Source organism: Marmota flaviventris, chromosome 8 (genome assembly GCF_047511675.1).
Source record: "Marmota flaviventris isolate mMarFla1 chromosome 8, mMarFla1.hap1, whole genome shotgun sequence".
Lineage (NCBI taxonomy): Eukaryota > Metazoa > Chordata > Mammalia > Rodentia > Sciuridae > Marmota > Marmota flaviventris.
In genome coordinates, this window is record NC_092505.1 from 24,162,629 (window position 1) to 24,183,869 (window position 21,241).

Here is a 21,241-nt window from a genome sequence, read left to right on the forward strand (position 1 = left end):
GTGCAAAATGTATTGTTCCAAACAAACTAACAAACAAAAAATGCTGGAGAGGATGTAGAGAAAAAGAAACATTTCTACACTTTGGTGGGATTGTAAATTAGTATGAAATAGTATGTAGGTTTTTCAAAAGACTAGAAATGGATCCACCATATGACCCAGCTATACCACTCATTGTATTTATCCTAAAGAATTAAAGTCAATATACTATAGCATTATATGCATACCCATTTTTTTCTGATAATAATTATTTTATTTTATTATTTTAATGTAATTTTTTATTTATATATGAAATAGAATGTATTACAATTCTTATTACATATATAGAGCACAATTTTTCATATCTCTGGTTGTATACATAGTATATTCACACCAATTCGTGTTTTCATACATGTACTTTGGATAGTAATGATCATCACATTCCACCATCATTAATTACCCCGCCCCCTCCCTTCCCCTCCCACCCCTCTGCCCTATCTAGAGTTCATCTATTCCTCCCATGCTCCTGCTCCCTATCCCACTATGAATCAGCCTCCTTATATCAAAGAAAACATTTGGCATTTGTTTTTATGGGATTCGCTAACTTCACTTAGCATTATCTTCTCCAACTCCATCCATTTACCTGCAAATGCCATGATTTTACTCTCTTTTAGAAGAGGAAAAGTTTATTTGGGACTCATGGGTTCAGAGGTCTCAGTCCATTGACAGCCAACTCCATTGCTCTGGGCCACACATGAGGCAGGACATCAGGGGATATGGAAGGGTGGGCAGAGTAAAGCAGCTCAGGGAGGGACTAATTTTGGCTCATTGGGGACAAAATATAAACCTCAAAGGCACCCTCCCAGTGACCTATCTCCTTAAGTCACACCCTACTGACTTATAGCTATCACCCTGTTAATCCATTCAGATGGATTAATGCACTGATTATGTTAAGTTTCTCATAACGGGATCATTTCACCTTTAAACTTTTTTGCATTGTCTCATGAGCTTTTGGAGGACAGTTCATATCTAAACCATCACAGTCTCTAATGCGGTGTGAGCCTTGTGGCTATCTTTTTTAAAAAATTTATTCTTTAAATACATGACAGCAGTGGAAGCATTACAATTCTTATTACACATATAGGGCACAATTTTTCATATCTCTGTATATAAAGTATGTTCACGCCAATTTATGCCTTTATACATGTACTTTTTTTTGCATTACAATTCTTAATACACCTACATATCACAATTTTTTGTATCTCTGTTTGTATATAAAGTATGTTGACACCCAATTCAAGTCTTCATACATGTACTTTGTATAATGATGTCCATCATATTCCACCATCCTTGTTAATCTCCTGCCCCCTCCCTTTCCCTCCCACCCCTCTTCCCTATCTAGAATTCATCTATTCCTCCCATGTTCTCCCTCCCTACCCCACTATGAGTCAACCTCCTTATAACAAAGAAAACATTTGGCATTTGGGTTTTTTGGTATTGGCTGACTTCACTTAGTATTATCTTCTCTAATGCCATCCATTTACCTGCAAATGCCATGATTTTGTTCTTTTTTAATGCTGAGTAAAATTCTATTGTGTATATATGCCACATTCACTGAAGGACATCTAGGTTGGCTCCACAGTTTAGCTATTGTGAATGTGCTATAAACATTGATGTGGCTGTGTCCCTGTAGTATGCTGTTTTTTAAGTCCTTTGGGCATACCCATATTTATAGCAGCACAATTCACAATAACCAAACTGTGGAACCAACCTAGGTGTCCATAAATGGATGAATGGGTAAAGAAAATGTGGCATATATACAGAATACAGTTTTACTCAATCATAACAGTGAATGAAATAGTGTCATTTGCAGGAAAATGGATGGAACTTGAGACTATTATATTAAGTGAAATAAGCCAAACTCAGAAACTATAAAGGGTTGTATTTTTCCTCTCATATGTAGAAACTATAGAGGAAAAAGAAAAGGTGGGAAGAAAAAGAATGGTGGGAAGGGGTGTGCTTCATGAAAATTGAAAGGAGATCAATAGAGGATAGGGACAAGAGGGAGGGAAAGGAAATGAGAGAAAAGGAATATACTGGTGAAGGATATTGGCCAAATTTTGTTTTTATATTATGTGCATGTACAAATATATAACAACAAATCCTAACATATGTGCAATCATAATGCACCAATAAAAATATGGAGAAAGCATATTGTTCAATCTCTATGTGTTTGCATAATTTCTGTAGTTGCTTTTGTTGTTGATTTCTAGTTTCATTTCATTATAACCTGATAAGTTGCAAAAGATTATTTATATTCTTAAAAATGTGTTAAGTCTTACTTTGTGGTCTATTATATAATCTACTTGGAAAAACTTTAATTTACTGATGAAAAGAATGTGAATGTGTTCTGTAACTGTTGGATGCAATACTCTATAGGTGTCTGTTAAATGCAGTTGATCTATAGTGTGATTTAACTCTGATGATTCCTTATTGATAATTTTTGTCAGGACTTTCTATTATGAGAGTGGGGTACTGAAATTACCCACTATTATTGTATTGGGGCCTACCTCCCTTTATGTTCATAGTATTTGATTTATAAAATTGCGTGGTTTGATATTTGGTACATCACATCTAAAATTATTAAATCTTCTTGATAAATTGTTCCTTTAATAGAAATGTAGTGAATTTCTTTGTCTCTTCTGACTATTTTTGGCTTGAAACCTCTTTTGTTAGATAAGAGTATAGCTAATTCTGCTTCCTTTTGGATTTCATTTGCTTGGAACATTGTTTTCCATATTTTCTCTTCCAGTCTGTGTATGTCTTTGCAGGCAGAAAATTGCTGGGTCTTATATTTTTGTTCTGGTTTCATTTTCTTTGTTTGTTTTAGATCCAGTTAGCCATTCTGTGCTTTTTCATTGAAAAATCAAGACCATTTCCACTCAATATTATTATTGAAAGGTGTGTATTGGTTCCCACCATTTTGTTGTTTTTCTAGTTGTTACGAGTGATCTATGTGCATTTATTTCTTCCTTATTCATTTTAAAGTATTTGTTACAGAATTAAAGTTTGATTATTTTCTTATTCTCTCTTACTTATCTACTCTATTAGTGAGGTTTGCTCTTTCCCATGCTCTCATTATGGTGTTTATCTTGCTTCCTCTTCTGTAGGTAAGTTTCCTAAACATATCTTTTGTAATACTGGTTGAGTAGTCATGAATTCCTTTAGTTTATGCTTATCTTGGAAGGTCTTTATTTCTTCTTTCAGTATGAAGGATAACTTAATGGATATAGTAATGTAGGCTGTTAGTTATTTTCTTTCTGGAATTAAAATATACCATTCCATGTCCTCTTGGCCTGTTGAGATTCTGCTGAGAAATATGATGTTATTCTGATGAGTTTAACTTTATATGTGACTTGGTGCTTCTCTCTTACAGCTTTCAATATTCTTTTTTCTGTATTTTTGGCAGTTTAATGTGTCACAGATAGGTTCTTTTCTGATCATGTCTATTTGGGGATATAAATTCCTCCTGTACCTAAATGTCCATATCTTTTCCAAGATTTAGAAAATGTTCTGCTATTATTTCACTGAATAGGTTTTCAATGCCTTTAGCCTATAGTTCTGCTGCTTTGTCTTTGCCAATTATATATACATTTAGTCTTTTGATGGTGTCCCACAGACCATATATGTCGTTTTCATTCTCTCTCATTTTTTTCTTCATTATGATCTGAATGTGATAATTTATCAACCTTGCCTTCACTTCCTGATTCTTTCTTCTACTTAACCTAGTCTTTTAGTAAGGCTTTCAACTGCATTTTAATTTGACTTACTGAGCTTTTTATTTCTAAAATTTCAATCTGGTACTTTTTCAGAATCCCTAATTATTTATTTAATTGATGTTTCATATTCTATATTGATTTTCTTAATTCACTCATATATTTATTTTATCCTTGATGAATTAATAATTTTATTGCCATTTGCTTAAAGATTAAAGACAACACAAGTAGAAAGACCTTCAATGTTCACAGATAGGCAGAAATAATATTGATTAAAATGCCCACACTAGCAAAAGTTTTCAATTAGCAATAATCGCGCCTCGGATAAACCTCATTGGCTACGATACTGCCACTGCGCAAAGCTAAGCAAAAGTAATATAGAGATTCAATGCAATCCCCATTAAAATACCAATGACAATCTTCATAAAACTAGGGAAAAAATTGTCAATTATTTGGAAGAATAAAAGAACTAGAATAGTCTAGGCAATTCTAAGCCAAAAAAGCAGTGCTGGAGACACCAAAATACCTGAATTCAAATTATAATATATAGTTTAGTAATAAAAACTGCATGGTGTTAGCACAAAAACAGACACAAATCAATTGTACAGAATAGAAGTCACAGAGACAAATCCACAAAAATACAGTCATCTGACCATCATAGTTCAGATATGATGTAGACAGCAAAAAATATGAGGTACATCCCCTGAGGTTACTTCTCCAGTCTTGTCATCAATGTGCAGGAAGAAACCTAGGCTGAGGTCCCTTGTAGGCGAAGTGTCCAACTTTTGTGTGCTCACTGCTGTTGCTACAAAGGTGAATGACAAGAAACAGGTCTTCAGCCCCCACCCCACCCCTAGCCATGCCTACTTGGTGCAGGTAATCAACTGGAGATTTTATATTCCTTATTCTTTAAGTTGAATTATCTACCAAGGTTCCAACAGGGTTGGGTCATAGGTGAAGTAAGGTAAAATTTTTCTCAGCTGGGTTGGGAGGGTAGTTCAGTGGCACACCATCTACCCAACATGCTCAAAGTGTTGGGCTCAATTCCCAGCCCCACACACAAAAAAAAAAGAAAAGCAAGTAATAACAACAAATGAAAACAAATCATATAAAGAAACAAGGTAAAAACTAAGTAAAAATAGTAACAATAATAATACCAAAACCAACAACAACAACAAAGAAAAGAACAAATCCCACACAACTATTCTATTCTGGCAAGCTGTAATAGCGTATTTCCCGAAATCAGTCCTTAAAAGAAAGCACCTCTACTTCCCTCCAAATAGCAGACCTTGCTTCTCACCAAAGAGAACTCTCAGCAGTTTTATGCCAAAGTCACTTCCTTGAGTCCAAACCGTCTCTCAGCGCAGCAGGTTCACCGATCCAGTGAAGAGGCCCTTGAGTCTTGAAGATAGAAAAATGAAGAGGCTTCTGACAACCAGAGCAGTAAACTCAGATAACAGAACCCTTCCTAAGATTGCTCCCAGTTAGAAACTGTATGAATACTTTTGGAAGTGCCGAGAACTTCTTCCCTAGAACCAACTAGCTTTGTAAATCCCAGGTCTCTTATAGACTGTATGTTTGCAAGATTCTGAGTGCTCTGCTTGTGGAGTTCTCTAAGATCCTCTCTCTTTTACTTATTCTGGAGGATACTTCCTTCCTCCTGCTGAGCCCCAAACACTGGGTACAGTGCTCAAAGGTGAAAAAGAAACTTGGTGCTGGGGAGCTCTGTTTTTGTTTTTGTTTTTGTTTGCTATTCTAATATACCCAGTATTTCTGAGTTTCATCCGATCACTTACTCTAGCATGGCACTCCAGCGCTTTCCTATGACACCCACCTCAACTATACCTACACACCTGTTGTTCTAGTTTAATCTGGTGAAGAAGCAGGTGAGTGCTGGTGCCTCTAATCTGTCATCTTCCAATCTCCAAAAAGAGCTTTCTAAAAACTGAATCCCATAGCCTCACATACTTTATAATTCAAGTAACTATTTCATTCAATTTACCCACACTACTAGATTTGATCATCTTTCTTTATGTATTCTTCATATTCAAGTTTTTTTATTTTTTAAATCAATGCAAATCCTCATATAAAACACATAAATGCAATAGGGTGCCTGTGCAGGAGCACACAAGATACCTGATATGGTTTAAAAATAAATTAGAGGAAGTCTTGCCCAGGCAAATCTTCTCCTTTTTAGAAAGTTTTGAGAAGTATTCCTTAGTTAAGTAAATGTAGAGGAACTTGAAGCAGTGGAGTGGGTACAGTGCTCAAAGGTGAAAAGGAAACTTGTTATTCCAGCAAGGTTTAATGATTCAAGGAAACTGGAGGTAAGCAAACCTGTTGCTTATAATCAAATGTGTTTATTTACATACAGAATCTAGACAAGTTACCAAAGGTCCAACTCTGTTCACAGGATCCTGAACTAGAAAAACCTTCTCAGGGTCAACCAGAGTCCATAGTTACTTGGAAGGGATTTTCACTCTGGATGGATACTTAAGTCTGAGAAGGAAATGCAAAGCAGTTTTTTAGGCGGGGGAAGTGTTGCTTTGACCACAGAGGATGGCTGATGCTGGACACATTGACCAGGTCTAAAATCTGACATCAGTGTTTAGAAAATTTAGCACTAAGCATTAATATGTACCAAGAGAATTTTGTAAACCAACTGCCATCTGTCTCTGATGGTATCTGGAAATTATGGTGTTTGTAAATATGACCAGGCTAGCTGGAGTGCTTAAACCATTGGGTAGGTCCTTAAGAAGAATTTTGTAGTCTTCCTGACAGGGTGACTGTTTACTGGACAAACTAATTCAGCAAATAAGAGGACATGACTATCTGTCTCTAGTTTAGGAAGTAACTTAATGCAGCCATGCAAATTTTAAAACATCCTGTTTTCAAACTTAACAAATTTTGTTTCTTACATGTGAGTTCACTCTTTGCTTCCCAGGTTTTGAGAAAGGGACAAACTCAAATGCCATCAAGTATGAGGCTGTTGAAATAATTGCATCATGTAATAAGGAGGGATTGTGACTGAGAATAACTGGAGAATTTCTCCCTCTTCCAAGGAATCCAAATGCAACAATAAATTAAAATCTGAGCTGAACACTCTCTCTCTCTCTCTCTCTCTCTCTCTCTCTCTCTCTCTCTCTCACACACACACACACACACACACACACACACATACAGAGAGAGAGAGAGAGAGAGAGAGAGAGACCATAAGTCAGTAGGCTAAATTTGCCTTGCAATTGTCACTTTGATACTCATCAATAGAATCTATTTTGAAGTGTTCAAATCTTTTCTGGGATGACAAAAACTACTCTTCCAAAGTCACTAACAAAGAATTTGAAAGGATAATATAAAGAAGAGTGAATACTTTACTGAACCACAACTCAGTTCTGAGCTCTAGTTCCTGTGATCCAAAGAAGACTAAGATAAGTTTCCTTCTTCAGTGAGCTCCCAGACTCATGTTCAAGAATGTCACCACCATTTGTTCAGGTTCTGGTCCCCTTGAATACTCAGGAATATAGCTCTGAAATGTCATTGGATAAACTCACTTGTACCTCCTTTAAAACTGTGTGTACTGTAATATTAACAGGACTTTTTTTTCTTTTAAATAGAAAGTAATAGACATCCACTCATATCTCTGCCTGCCTTTGCCAATGATGGGGTTCAGGAAACACTACCCCAGAGTATTTTAAGCTGAAGGAATTTGAGAAAAACCACAGAAGCAGAAAGGTCTCTCTGAACTTCCTCTGCCCTTATTCCCTGAAACAAGTCATGAAATCTAGGGAAAATTCTACTATCCTCTGAAGCAGGTCATAAAACCATGGTGTGAAAGGTACCTTCTCTATAGCATAAGGAAAGGAATATCCTTACCTCAAAGGGACACAGAGAAAAATCTGAACAAATAGGACTTGCTAAATTTCCCTAACTTATTACATTTAGTTCATACCTGCTTTGTACCATTATATTTCTCCATGTCTGCCTACTTTTTTGGCAGGATAGGGGTACTGTGGATTGAAATCAGGCCAACTGTCTACTTTTTATAATAACCTATTAATTAAAACTATACACTTAGGCTTAACTACTTCTTCAGGTTTTCATCTACTGATGAAAACTCCTGTGTCACATAAAACATTTAAATAACCTATGTGATTATCTCCTGTTAATCTGTCTTTTATGGTAGGGGCCTCAACCATAAACTTAAAATGAATTACAAAAAGATATCCCTCCACCCCATACTGCCCTTCACTTACCCACATCTCATCCTGCTAATGCCCCCTGTCATTTAAGCCCCTGGATACCCACAAACCCTAGCTTGCATCTCTGGCTGCACCTTCCGCACTCAACAAAGTTCCTGGCACCGCATATGCTCTTCTTGTACTCAACTATGTGAACTGAGTTCTGCTAACTTGCAATTCTGATTATTGGTCCTGAACTTGATCTTTGTGAATCTCACAATACAGACCTGAATCTCTGCATGTTAAACCACTCGACCCAGACCTAGTTTCCAGGACTTGGCCTTTCCTTCCCACTAGTCTGATGTGACATTTGACTTTGATTTTCCTTTCTTTAAGCACAGGGCCCCTCATGTCCTTCTTTCCCCAAGAACAGATGTTTCTGCAGTAAGATGCAATTTCTTTTCTGCATTCTCATCTCCTCTCGTTCCCTCACTGCCCTGGTTCTTCTCAGGCAGTCCCATCTCCTTGCTACTCATCAGTCCCCTGATACTTTAGATTGCATATTTCTGTAAAGCTGCTTTTAGAAAGACAAGAAATTCAGAGTCTAAAAGTCAAACAGTAAAAGACACAGTCATACATGAGAGATTCATGTTTTAGAAAGAACTACTGGGGCTCAGGAAATGATACTCCAAAGTATGGCACTTTGGATTGCTCCCTGCTTTGAACTAAATGAGAACCAAGGTCTCTCTGACCTCCTCCTGCCCTCCTGTCTGTCATTTCTCTTTCTTCCCCAAAGCACAGGCAGAAATTTTCTCTAAATATTCCTTGCCTACCTTGAAACTGGATCCTCCTTAAAGAATAAAATTTTGTCATATCCCCTCCCCAGGAATCTCTTCATTGGAGAAAATTGACTCAAAGCATTGGAAAGAAGACCAAAGGTTAACACCACATCCAGACAGTCTACATCACAGTCTTTCACCAGTTGTTCAGATACCTCGATTATCTCCCCTAAGTTGCCCACATGCCCCTCCTCTCTCTCCACTGAAGTCAGCATATAAGCTCTTACATTTCACTGGATTGTTGAGTACCCATTTTTTTTCCCCTTGTGATATACCTGTGCACATAATAAATTTGGAAGCATTTTCTCCTGTTGATCTAATGTCTATTTATTTCATAGATGTACTTTATCAAAACTTCAGAGGATCATGGGAAAGTTCTCTTTACCCCTACAAAACCTAATTCCCACCATACTTTAAAAAAGAATAAAGCATTAATTGGAAGATTTTGTCTATTGAATGAAAGTCCTTCATATATTTTGCTTATTCTTCCCATTCTGTTCCTCCATGTTTTATCCCTCAAATTATACATTTTTGTTTCATCAAAGAAAATATTATTGCTGCCCCTGTTCTGTATGAGCAGCTGAACTTGGGGTCACTCATGTGAATTTCCAGGGACTCCAAATAAAATGCAGACACACTTTACCTTTAAAGAAGCTTCTGGATGGTTTCTCAGCTCTTGGCCTCAGGCTCCCCAAAAGGGAGAGCAAGAGAAAGTCACGAGAGGCTGGCAATAGAGATCGAGCACGTTTGGAAGTGGGCTTTTATTGGGGTACTCTTGTTCTTAGAAAGTTCTATCCAAAAAAGGCCAGAAGGGGCAGGGTTACAAGGGACAGATGAATGTAATTCAACCTCAGGGATGACACTTACATCTGCAGACATGCCTTCTACTTCCTGAGCTGGGACAACGCCCAAGTCACCCGAAATGTAGTGATCGGTCAGAGCCTCTTGCTTCAGGACTGGAAAGTGTGGGTCATTCAAAGTGGCTCCCTACAGACTGTTTTTGTGTGACTTAATCATTTAATTCTAACTTTAAAAAGCTGCTTTCTATTTCATTTAATGTTTTATTTTCTGTGTGATTCTCATTTTGAGTTTTTCATTTTAGTTAATGAGACTATCCTCACTCCTACAGCCATAGGACTTTGTTGATCAGCTGTATATTCTGTCTCACCAAAACAAATGATTCTTCTCTTTCTTACCCAATTATTTCTCAGTAAATTCCCAAGTAGGCCTCAGGAGACATTTCCTTTAGGGAAAAAAAATTTTTTAAAGCATAAATAGTCTAGTAAAACACCATCTACCTTCTAAATCTGCTTTCGAAACACACACATTTTAGATGTGGGAGCGGTGAAAGAGATTCAAAATTATCTTCCATTATCCAGATTTCACATAGCTGTCCTTTGGCAAAATTTTAGAATTACAACACTTTTGTAAATAAGAACAAAGTTCCCTGAGAAGCCAGTCTACTGAGGCTTGTTATTCACTTTGACTGAATTGCTATATTATACATTAATAGCAGTTTTGATTACTTCAAAACTGATAGATCTCTTAAAAATCACAATCCATTTTTTAAACTAAGTGAATATGAATAGTACATGAATAGAGCTAGAAGCTCAGATAATTTCAATTTTTCATAAATCGACACCTTCCCTCCCCCTAACTGGTGTTAAACATACCTTCCATGTGACCATTATTGTGTGATGATTTGGTTCCAAAGTCAAGGAAAAAACCCACAAGTGAAGAAGGTGGTCTACTACATGAATTCCCAAAGAGAAACACATTTTGAGTTCCAATTTGGACTCAATCAAGCATGTCCACAAATCCAGAGTTATGAAACTCAACTCTGCTCTGTCATCAAAGAAGAAAAGAGTGACAAAAACAGTTAAGGCCGGGAGTGGTGCTAAGAGAGGGGGAGGAGGCAAGCAAGTGGAGGACTGGGTAGAGAAGACCACAGGATGCTGTCAGCTGGACCAATAAAATAAGGAAGTCCCTAACCTCAGGGTGAGAGAGACATGATAGCAGCTGCAAAAGGGAAGTGCACATGTTTATACAATAGATGGATGAATGTTCATAAGCAAGAGAATGTAATCCTGTTTGCCTTAAAACACTTGTTGTGAAAAAGCTATATTTGGGGACTTTTCTAGGAACAGAGCTGCAATCCCTTGCTGTTGCCGGAAATTGCCTTGTGGTTTGGCATCCTGGGGATTTGCCTGACTTTTTGTGGCTGTCACCCCAAACTAGGAACCACGAAGTCAAAGTTAAATAAGAGCTAAAATTAAATTACTTCCCTTCCTTGTTTATGTATTTCTTTGGAATGAAGACATTTTAGCACTTACAATGTATTAATTTGTAGGATGGAATGTCACAGCAAGTCAATCATAGTCATAATGAAAATACAGGAACAATCTTGTATATTTTTCCATAATACAGTATATTTAGTTAGGATAAAACATAGGATCCCTAGTAACATAGTACTATAAATAGATATGAATGCCCTTTATCTTAAATGTGAGTAGATATATGTGACAGAAATTTGTGAGTTGTGTTCAATAACTTCTAAAGAACAATATCGAGATTTCTTGATACTAAAGCAAAATTTTTAAGATTAAATAAAAAGCTGTCATTATAACTTGAAAACTGCCCTCAAGAAATAACCAAGGAAAAATGCATAGGACTTTCAAAGGGAAGAGATTTGTGATCAAACATATTAACATACACCAAAAAAGAAGGGTGAGAGAATATAAATGTTAAATGTTGAAGGTTTCAACATGGGAATAGAGTATGTAGAAGTGTTGGAACAGTGGTTCTGAATATTTTTGGAATTGCTACCATGATCTATAACTACACTTTCTGCTTCTTGTCAATCCATCCTTCTGGAAGCATGCAACCCCTTCCACAACTGCTAATTAACTGTACTTGGATCATAACTAAGTGCAGGTATGTAAAAAACCCAAAGTTTCAGTTACAGAAGGCTTTTGCCCAGGATTTGCACAATTTGAAAAGTAAGGGCAATAAAGAAATAGATAGGCTAATTCCTGTCCCAATCAAAATGATGTTTCCCCTTACTGTGTCTGAGAAATCAAACTAAAAGTGAGCACCCCAAAAGATTTCAGTTTCCTTGTTTTCCTTCATTTTCCTAAATTCACCAAGTCTCATCTTTTTTCTCATCTATAATTAGCATTTGATTTTGTAATATTGTAATTTTTTTTCTTCCTTCCCTCTCTCCTCTCCTGCACCCTCTCTTCTCTTTTCTCTCCTTTAAAAAGACAAAACAACAATGAAAAACTTTCCCAAAGTAGTAAGCATTTGCTGACAGTTCACTCTGATATGGAGCTCTCGGTAGTCAACTTTTCTAAAATAAACCTTTGGGGGCTGGGGTTGTGGCTCAGCGGTGGAGTGCTTGCCTAGCATGCTTGAGGCACTGAGTTCGATCCTCAGCACCACATATTATAAAATGAAGATATTGTGTCCACTTAAAACTAAAAAATAAATTTTAAAAATAAAATAAACCTTTGTACAACTAGACTAGATGCCAGCTCCAGTGTACCCTTGCCTATGTGTTATCAAGTTCTGTACTCATATTGTGTGCTTTATAAGGCATCTTTCCAGGATGACAACATGGACAGATAGAGGGCAACTCAGGTCTGTTCAGCAGTATTAGGAGAAAGAAATGAAGCAGAGTATATTCTTGTGATTCTCAAAGGTACTTCATAGAGCTGGGCACGGTGTTGCATGCCTGTAATATCAGCAACTAGAGAGGCTGAAACAGGAGGGTTGAAAGTCTGAGGCCAGCCTTAACAATTTAACAGGATCCTGTCTCAAAATAAAAAGGACTGGAGATGTATCTGAATGGTAAATTCTGTATTCAATCCCCAGTACATCAACAATGATAAAAACAAAGGAAAACAAAACAAAACAAATAGTAATCATAGAGCTAGAGTACAAAATTCTATTCTACTATAGGAACATACCAATAGAACAGCAGTTAGAGCTAATGAAGTAATTATTAGAACAGTGAGTTTATTCTCTCTCCATCTCCCCTTCTCTCCTTTCCTTTTTATTCTATATTACCTTTATGTTAAAATTAAAAACCTCTAAGAGTTAGGGATGTTGTTCAGTGGTAGGGAACTTGCCTAGCATGGGCAAGGCCCTGAGTTTGATTCTGCAAAATAAATAAATGCCTCTAAAACATGATCCCAATCCAATCATTAAAACATCAGATAAACCCAAATAGAGGAATCTTCCACAAATATTCCCAACCAGTACTCTTTTTTTTTATTAGTTGTTCAAGACAATACAATGATCGTGACATATCATACATTTCCAACCAGTACTCTTTAAATCCGTCAAGATGTTGGGCATGATGGTCCACTATAGTAATTTTAGCTCCTCAGTAAGCTGAGTCAGGAGGTCACAGTTCAAGGCCAGACTGAGCAACTTAGTAAGACCGTTTCTCACCTGTCTCAAAAGAAAGAAAGAAAAAAAAAACAATCATAAAAATATTATGCAGAATTATCCACATAATTTTCACTTACAACCATTGGCCAAAATTCAGTCATATGACTATAACTAACCCAAAGATAGGCAGGGAATGTAGTCTAGTTGGGAGGCTACATCTTAGGGACTAATATTAAAAGGAAGAAAAAGAAAGTATTATGGGAACAATTAATCAGATCTCCCACAATCACCAGGATCCTTAGAAGTGGAGCAAGAACTTTAATCAAGGTCTTTGTATTTCATATTTGATGTTATACCAATTGATTGTTGAATTATATTTATACTTTCCATTCATCTATATATAAAAAGAAAATAGCAGATTAGGTATTTTTTGCTTTCCCTTTTAATATCCTTAAACTTGCCGTTTAATAACATTATTGGCTTAGTAGTCAATTCCTTCAGGGTTGCAATCTTTTGATATGCATGTGTTTGTGGCATTATTAAATGTGTGCATAACTCCTGGAATACACATCCAAAGCAGTCTGAAATGCTGGACAGAAGGTTGAAGAGAATTCAGCAGTTCTGTGCTCAATTGTCATGTGATCTTTAGAAAACTACCTGACTTACCTCTAGGATCAAATCCAGGTATCATGGAAACTAAAATTATTTGCAATTTAGAGATCTTCTTTAAAAAAAATTCACAACACTTTTTTACTAATCAAAAATTAAGCATGAACATAAGTACTAATTCACAGTGAGAAATGAAATAATAACGAAACATTTTAAAGCTGACAAAAAACATAGATATCAAAAATTGTGAAAAATAAGATACTTTTATGCTGCCTGACATACCTTTACAATATATTTCCCCCTAAATTTTTGTTGAAAATTCATTGGTAATTTTTTCGTATGAAAATGTTGTAATATATTCTAAAGGGAACAAAAATAAAAGTTTTTTCCAGCATGACTATTGATATTTTTCCTCTATTATTATAGTTAGGATTCATAATAAACCAACTTCATACAATAGAATAATAGCACAATAGAAGTTTGCATTACTTCTATTGATCTTGCCTGAAAAAAAAAATAAAAATTGTTTACTTGTCATCATACATGCTACATTATTGAATATAGTCCTGACAGGAGGGAATCACCACTTTGAGTAGGCTTCAAAAACAACTGAATCTTTATGCTTACAATTTTATAGATTTGATGACTAGAAAAAATTTCCCCAACGTGGCTTCTTGATGTCTCCATTCTAAGTCTTCTGTTTTCTCTGTTGCTTACAGCCAGGCACCATGGGACATATCTGGGAACTACGTCTACCCTGGAACAGCAAATGATAGCCATACATGAGAGACCTAGAACAACACCCCCCCTCCATAAATTCTACTTCATCTAAATGCATCCCTATCTCAATGCCTCTCACCCAGTTGCTCAAAATGTCCAAATGTCATCCAATATGAGGCAATGCATGATGGAGGGAAAGACAGAAAGGAAAGAGGGAGAAGCTCTCTGAAGACTGTGATTCCTTATGTAAAATTTACAAAAACATGTGCTAATGTGATCACATTGTTAGAAGCTTTAGATGAATTCTGTGCTAGTGAAAATAGTACAATGCTGACATAAAAATGGGTACATTGACCAAGGGAATAGCATAGAGATCCCAGAAATAAGCATACACATTTACGGTCTATTGATTTTCCCCAAGGTACCAAAATGGGAAAAGAACAGTCTTGTCAGTAAATGGTGCTGGGAATATTGAATAGTCCCATGAAGAAAAATGAAATTGGACCCTTATCTTAGGCAAAAATGAATTTAATATGAATTTAAAGACTTACCTGTAAGTTCTGAAATGAAAAACTACTAAAAGCTAGCACAGGGAGAAAGCCCGTAATATTGGTCTGTGTAACAATGATATCCTCTATCTTACTACCCCAGATCTCAGATATAGCTCCCAAAGTACAGGCAACAAAAGCAAAAATGGTAAATGGGATTGTATCCAACTAAAAGGTTTAAGATTTTTTTGTTTCACAACAAAAACCGCCTCCTTTTTCTTCTGTAAAATAGGGATAATATTAACCTCACTTACTGAAAAGATAGAGTAGGGAAGAAATACATAAATATTTTGAAAATGAAAGTTTCCTAGGATAACAGGAACAGCTAGACCTGACAGGAAACTTTGTGGAGGACTTACCCTCCAAATTATCATCTCCGTGAATGTAAACAAAATAACATTTTGGCTTATTTTCATCTGTGCTTTCTTTCTTTTTCTTTATCCCCACATTGACATATAATTCTGATATTTCCTTCCCCCTACCTGGCTTACATTGCTTTCTTTTTTGTGTGTTCTATTTTCTGCTTTATCTGTTCACTCTTTTTTTTTTTTTAATTTTCTAACCCCTTTCCTTCTGCTCAGTCTCTAATTCCCATTGCTTGTTTCCACTTATGCAGTGGCAGAGCTGCTCCCCTAGCCTTCTCTAAGCTGCTTTTCATATCTTTAAAACCTATGGATGCTGGGAAATGGCGTCAGTCTGGAAGAGAAATGTAGCCATGTGGTGCCTTGCTCAGCAGATGGGATTTAAGGGTGACCCTGTCTGATCACCAGGCTTGACTTATGAAATACCGCCAATGATGAAATGCATGGCAAGCAAACTCCCTGCACAATGCAGGGCAGCAGCATGATGGATGGGCAGGCAATGCTGGATAAATCACTCCTCTCCATGAATTTTGGTTCATGGGTTTACTCCAGCAAGAACTGAATTATCCCAGAGATAACAACACTCTACCAGGAACTGGGCAGTGGGCTTATGGTTTACTTAGGGATAACACCCTCATTACTCAGTAAAGCAAACTGTTACTTACAATGTAAGGTTTCAGTACATTTCAGTGGCTTTTAAATTAAGCAAACAGTCTGGCATATGGATCAAGATTCCTCGGACTATGAAAGAGTCTCTTCTAAAGTATGGACATAATAGGAATTAAAGTAAAAGGGAAATTTTATATATAGAAGTTTAATAATCCTACTTGTCATCTGCTCTTTTTTTAGGGGGAGAGATCCCTAAAAAAAGAACTATTACTGTTCACCATAATCTTAATCCTGCATACTCGTTTTTTAAATACATGACCCATTTTAGTATTAGGAAATGGATCAGAAATTTAAATATGAAAAAAAACTGGGTGACTTTAATATGCCTGCTAACATTATCTCATTAATCCTCATTGGTTTTCTTTTTTTTTTTTTTAAAGATGTATGCAATGTATTTTTATCTCCACTTTACAATGTGAAACAAAGATATCCCAAAGCTCTTTAACATACTTAAGGTCACACAGTAGCTCAGTCAGAAAGAGAATCTGGTTTTATAACAAGAAGTTCTCTGACAATTAATCAGCAGCACAAGTCTACTCTTTGATGACTAGAAAATTTATCTGAAGCTAAATGCCAATTTGGGCAGGAATGAAGTCATTGCAGCTAGGGGTTTTGTATCTTTGGGAGAATTTCAGTCTAAAAACCTATAAAATCACATGTAACTCCCATTTGGATTTGATATATCTACCAAAAAATCATTGAAAAAAAATCTTGGGACTCGAGGTATAGCTCAGGGGTACAGTGTTTACCTAGCATGTATCATACCCTGGGTTTGATACCTAGCATTGAAAAAAAAGAAACTCTTATTCTCCCCTGATTATTCCACTTATAAAATTCAGAAAATGATTCCTATAAAAACAATTCATAGACCCTAGTTGAAAAAGAAGTTGCATTTCATAGATCAAGATCTAAAAGTGGACAAGGGAACATCTTGGAAATATGACTCAGTTACCTTCTGGGGCTTCTGGTCCAGGCATGAATAATAATAATGGCCACATCCACACTAAAGAGTTGTGGCAAAAAAAAAAAAACTTTTATCCCCTGTGCTTAGCTCAACCAGATAAGCAGGTATTTAATGCACAATCCTTGATGCAAAAAGAATCCTCGAGAATATGTAAATAATCAATAATATTAAAATATTTCTCTATTCCTGTGCCTCAATTTACCTCCATGTGGAGATAATACCTATATTCCTGGAGTATCTCAAGTTCTTTACACTACCTGATGCCTTTCCAACCAAGAGAGCTTGCATCAGTCTTTCACTGCTGTGACCAAAACACCCAACAAAAACAAAGTAGAGGAGGAAAAGTTAACTTTGGTTTATGGTTTCAGAGGTTCATTCCATGGTCAGCCAATTCCTTTGCTATGTACTCAAGACAAGGTAGAACATCATGGCCAAGGACATTCAGAGGAAAGCTACACAGCTCCTGGGGGCCAGGAAGCAGAGAGAGAAAGGGTAAGGGGCCACAGGGAAAATGCACTCTTCCAGGGCATATTCCCAGTGATCCACCTCCACCAGTCACTCCTTACCTGCCTGCAGTTACCACACTATTAGTTCATTCAAACTATGAAGGACTGATTAGGTTACAGCTCTCATAATCCAGTCATTTTACCTGCACTATTACAGAAGTTTTGGGGGCAACATCTCATATCCAAACCACAAAATACTTCTTCTGTCTACCTTTAAAAACAATGGAATTTTGCATCTCTATGTCTACCAAGATTTTACATTTTCAACTACCATTATGATATTTTAATTGAACAAAACCCAGTAATTCCATGGTTTTCTAACTTTACTAAGCCTAATCAAAATAAAAACAAAGAAGGCCTAGGGGTACATTTTAAACACAGATTCACAATCTTCCAGTGATTTGGATTCAAATGGAAGGAGGAGACTCCACACTTAAACAAGCCTAGATAATTTTAACACAGGCATTCCAAGGACTGCTCTTAAAGAAATAAAGCTCTCTGTTATGGTTTGATGTTCTGCTTTATGTTGGGCCCAGAACAATTTTGCTGACCAGCCATGGACTGAACCTCTGAAACCTGAGCCAAAATAAACTTTTATTTCTCTAAGTTGTTCTTTTTGGATATACGGGTAACAGTGACACAAAGCTAACTAAAACCCTCTCTACAATGGCCTTATTTTGCAGCTAAAATAATGGAGACACAGAAAAGATTCCCACCCAAAGCAAACCATTCATCCAGTCATTTAAAAAAAATGGAATATAGATGCTCAGATTGGTTTGCACAGAACTGGATCCTGGTCTGGTCTTTAATTCATTGCTATTTTTATTCTTCCTACTGCTAGATGTTATGCAAGTTCAAAATAACACAGAAGGCTGGCAAGGGATGGACTAAAAAAAAAAAGGCTTCATAGAGCAAGATGTATTTGGAATCAATTTTCAAGGGTGGATAGAATTTCTGCTGGAAAGATGAGAATCAAGGAATGGGCCAGCAAAGATATTGATAATGGGGCAATGATTTATGTTCAAGTTGTACCTAAATGAACAAATAAATGAATAAGAGATGATACAAGGTAGAAAAGATAGCTCAGGGTATCCCATTCAACATATTTCAGGACACCTCAAAGGTTTACCTTGTGAATCCCCTGGGCAGGTCTTACTACCATGTTCATGTTTGATGGGATTTCCACAAGGAACAGAAGATTCCCTGCAGCAGTAGCAGCCAGAGCTTCCTCCCACCTACCCTCAGTCTCCAGTGTCAGGAGCCCTATTTGGAGTGCCTCTCTTCCACAGACTGTCAGGAAAAAGAACCTCTTCCTCACCAACAACTTACTGATGCAGAAGGATAGGGAGTAAGATAGGAAGGGCAGCATATCAAAACCAGACAAGCAGAATAAATATGACCTGGATAAGTCCTCAGGATTCTTGGGCCTTGTGAAGGAGAAAAGAATCACTAATCAAGATGCATGAATATAGAGTGATTTCTCAGGGCATTTTTGTTCTCCATATTTGAATCACCTAAGAAGATTTTTACTTAAGTATCGATGCCCTGGTATCTCCACAGAATAATGAACTCAGAAGCTCTAGGGTAGACTCCAGGCAATAGTATCTATTAAAAGCTCACCAGGTAGTTCGAACATGCACCCAGGGATGTGAACCACTGATCTAAAAAGGTAGACCTTGAAGATAAGAGATGCAACATAAATGTGCTAGAGCCAATGAATTAAAATGCATGTGACTTTGGACAGAGTAATTTCAACCTGCAACCAAGAGCCTCAAGAAAAATGGCCTAGTAGAGCATGTTTGCAACTCCAGTGACTTGGAGGCTGAAGCAGGAAGATCACAAGTATGAGACCAACCAGGCAATTTAGCAGGACCCTGTTTCAAAATAAAAACAAAGAAAGACCTAGGTAATTCAAAGAGCAGGGTAAAGATGAGAGCCAGCCAATCAGAGGGTAGCACCTAGGGCTCTTGTCTGTGGAGGACTAATTAATATGTGCCAGAAAAGATGAACTGACTTTAACAGTAAATAATATATAAATAAATTCTGTTGTTATCATCCCTACTCCATGTAGGGGAAAAACTACCCATAACCCTTGATCAAAAAGAAACATTTATTAAACAAAATGCTGATATGAAACATGCAATAGAATATATTTGGTTGAATTATAGAACATTTCCATTTCTATAGGTCATAAATCACTGAAAATAGATAATTCTGCATGCCTTATCCTAATAATTTCCATCCCATCTTTATGTGTGTTTCTTATTCAACTGTTGCTCTGACGTGTTTAGACAGGAAATCTGATTGTAGCTTAGCTTCCTATGCCCCTAGAATCTTCTTCCAGGCACTAGTTTTAACATTCCAGAATTATCAATATTACTATATCACCAACAACTACATCAATTTATCTATTTGTCACATTGACCAATTGGTTCCACTTGATAAAACTTAAACCAAAATTCACTGAATATATAAATTATTTTCCCTGATACTGATGCTAGACTAATAAACCTTTCTAGGGCTTTTAAACTTAGCAGGGAGAACTTAAGTTGAGTTGCTACCTAGCAGGTTTCTGTGAGAACAAGGGCAATAGTTGTAGCAAAGTAACAGAAACAAAGCCTGTGAATGTAAGCTCTAACTTTTTACTAAAAGAGAAAAAGTGCGAACTTTTCTCCCCTTTGAACGTTTAGATATAAGACTATCCTACAGGAAACTATGCTGGCTCTCACCTTAGTTCAACTAGTAAGACTATGCCAAGATAAGTTTAATTTTATTGTTATCTTGTTAATTCTATTATCCATTAAGAAGTACTATTTTTATTTATCCCACCAGATTGCATTGAGTAAACTCCATGATGCTAAGACTATCTGCCTTATTTGGCTCTTCATTACAAGTATTATAGTACACAAAATCAGATAGAAGTCAATAAGTATTTTGGAAAGAATGAATATGTTTAAAACAGTAGAAGTTAATGTAACCACAACACAAAGACTGTTTCCCCAATCCCAACTTTCTGAGAACTGGCTATGTGATATTGGACAAGTTATCTAAACTATCTGAGCTTCCCTTCACTTCATTAGTAGAAGTGGGGATTTGGTTCAAATCCCTCTTCACCTATAATTCTAATGCACAGAAGAATGTGATTGGTCTTGTAAACAGAGTAGTTAACACTTCTGTTCTATTTCTCCCATCTGTTCATCAGTCCTCTCTATACTTATCCAACAACACACCAAAGAAAGACAGGGAATGCAAAATTAACTAAATTGCAAAGAATTCTCAGGAGGCTTCTCAAAGCATCTGTGTTTCTCTGAGATTTTATAATAGCAAGGCTCATAGGGGAAAAGCCTCAGAATACAGAAATTATGTACTTCTTGTGCTTTATTCATTTTAGTTTAGGAATAATTTCTCAATTGTATTTCCTTCCTTGAGGTCCATATTTTCAGTGCAGTTCAGTGAAAATTCTGTTTTCTCTCTTTTTAAAAACAATTGAAAGTTTTCAGTGAAAACTGATTCTCTGCCTTCTCCAAAGTATTGGATTTTCCTCTGGAAAGAGAGTAGCTAACAATGCCTTCTTAGAAGAGTCAAACTTTTGCAGTTTTGCTTCAAATGGATAAATATACTGTCTCCAAGAATTGAGAATCCAACTCTATGCCTTGTGGAAAGATAAATCCTCCAATTGATAAATGGTATATGTCCTAG

General features: G+C 36.5%; 1 long non-coding RNA gene and 1 other non-coding gene across 3 annotated transcripts in view; both read right to left on the reverse strand.

Annotated features, from left to right (window-relative positions):
- The window catches only part of LOC114087678 (uncharacterized), a 38,658-nt gene extending 29,165 nt beyond the window's left edge, over nt 1-9,493 (reverse strand). The window contains exons 1-2 of one of the 2 annotated variants that reach the window (XR_003581875.2): nt 9,413-9,493; nt 5,053-5,153 (exon numbers count right to left, since the gene is read on the reverse strand). This is a non-coding gene — a long non-coding RNA (uncharacterized lncRNA). Of the gene's footprint in view, nt 1-5,040; nt 5,154-9,412 lie in introns of both variants that reach the window. The other variant, XR_003581876.2, reaches the window with a different exon arrangement.
- Nucleotides 3,981-4,116, reverse strand: LOC114087861 (U4 spliceosomal RNA). The gene has a single exon (XR_011708443.1). It is a non-coding gene; the product is annotated as a U4 spliceosomal RNA (small nuclear RNA).
- Nucleotides 9,494-21,241: the final 11,748 nt, after the last annotated feature.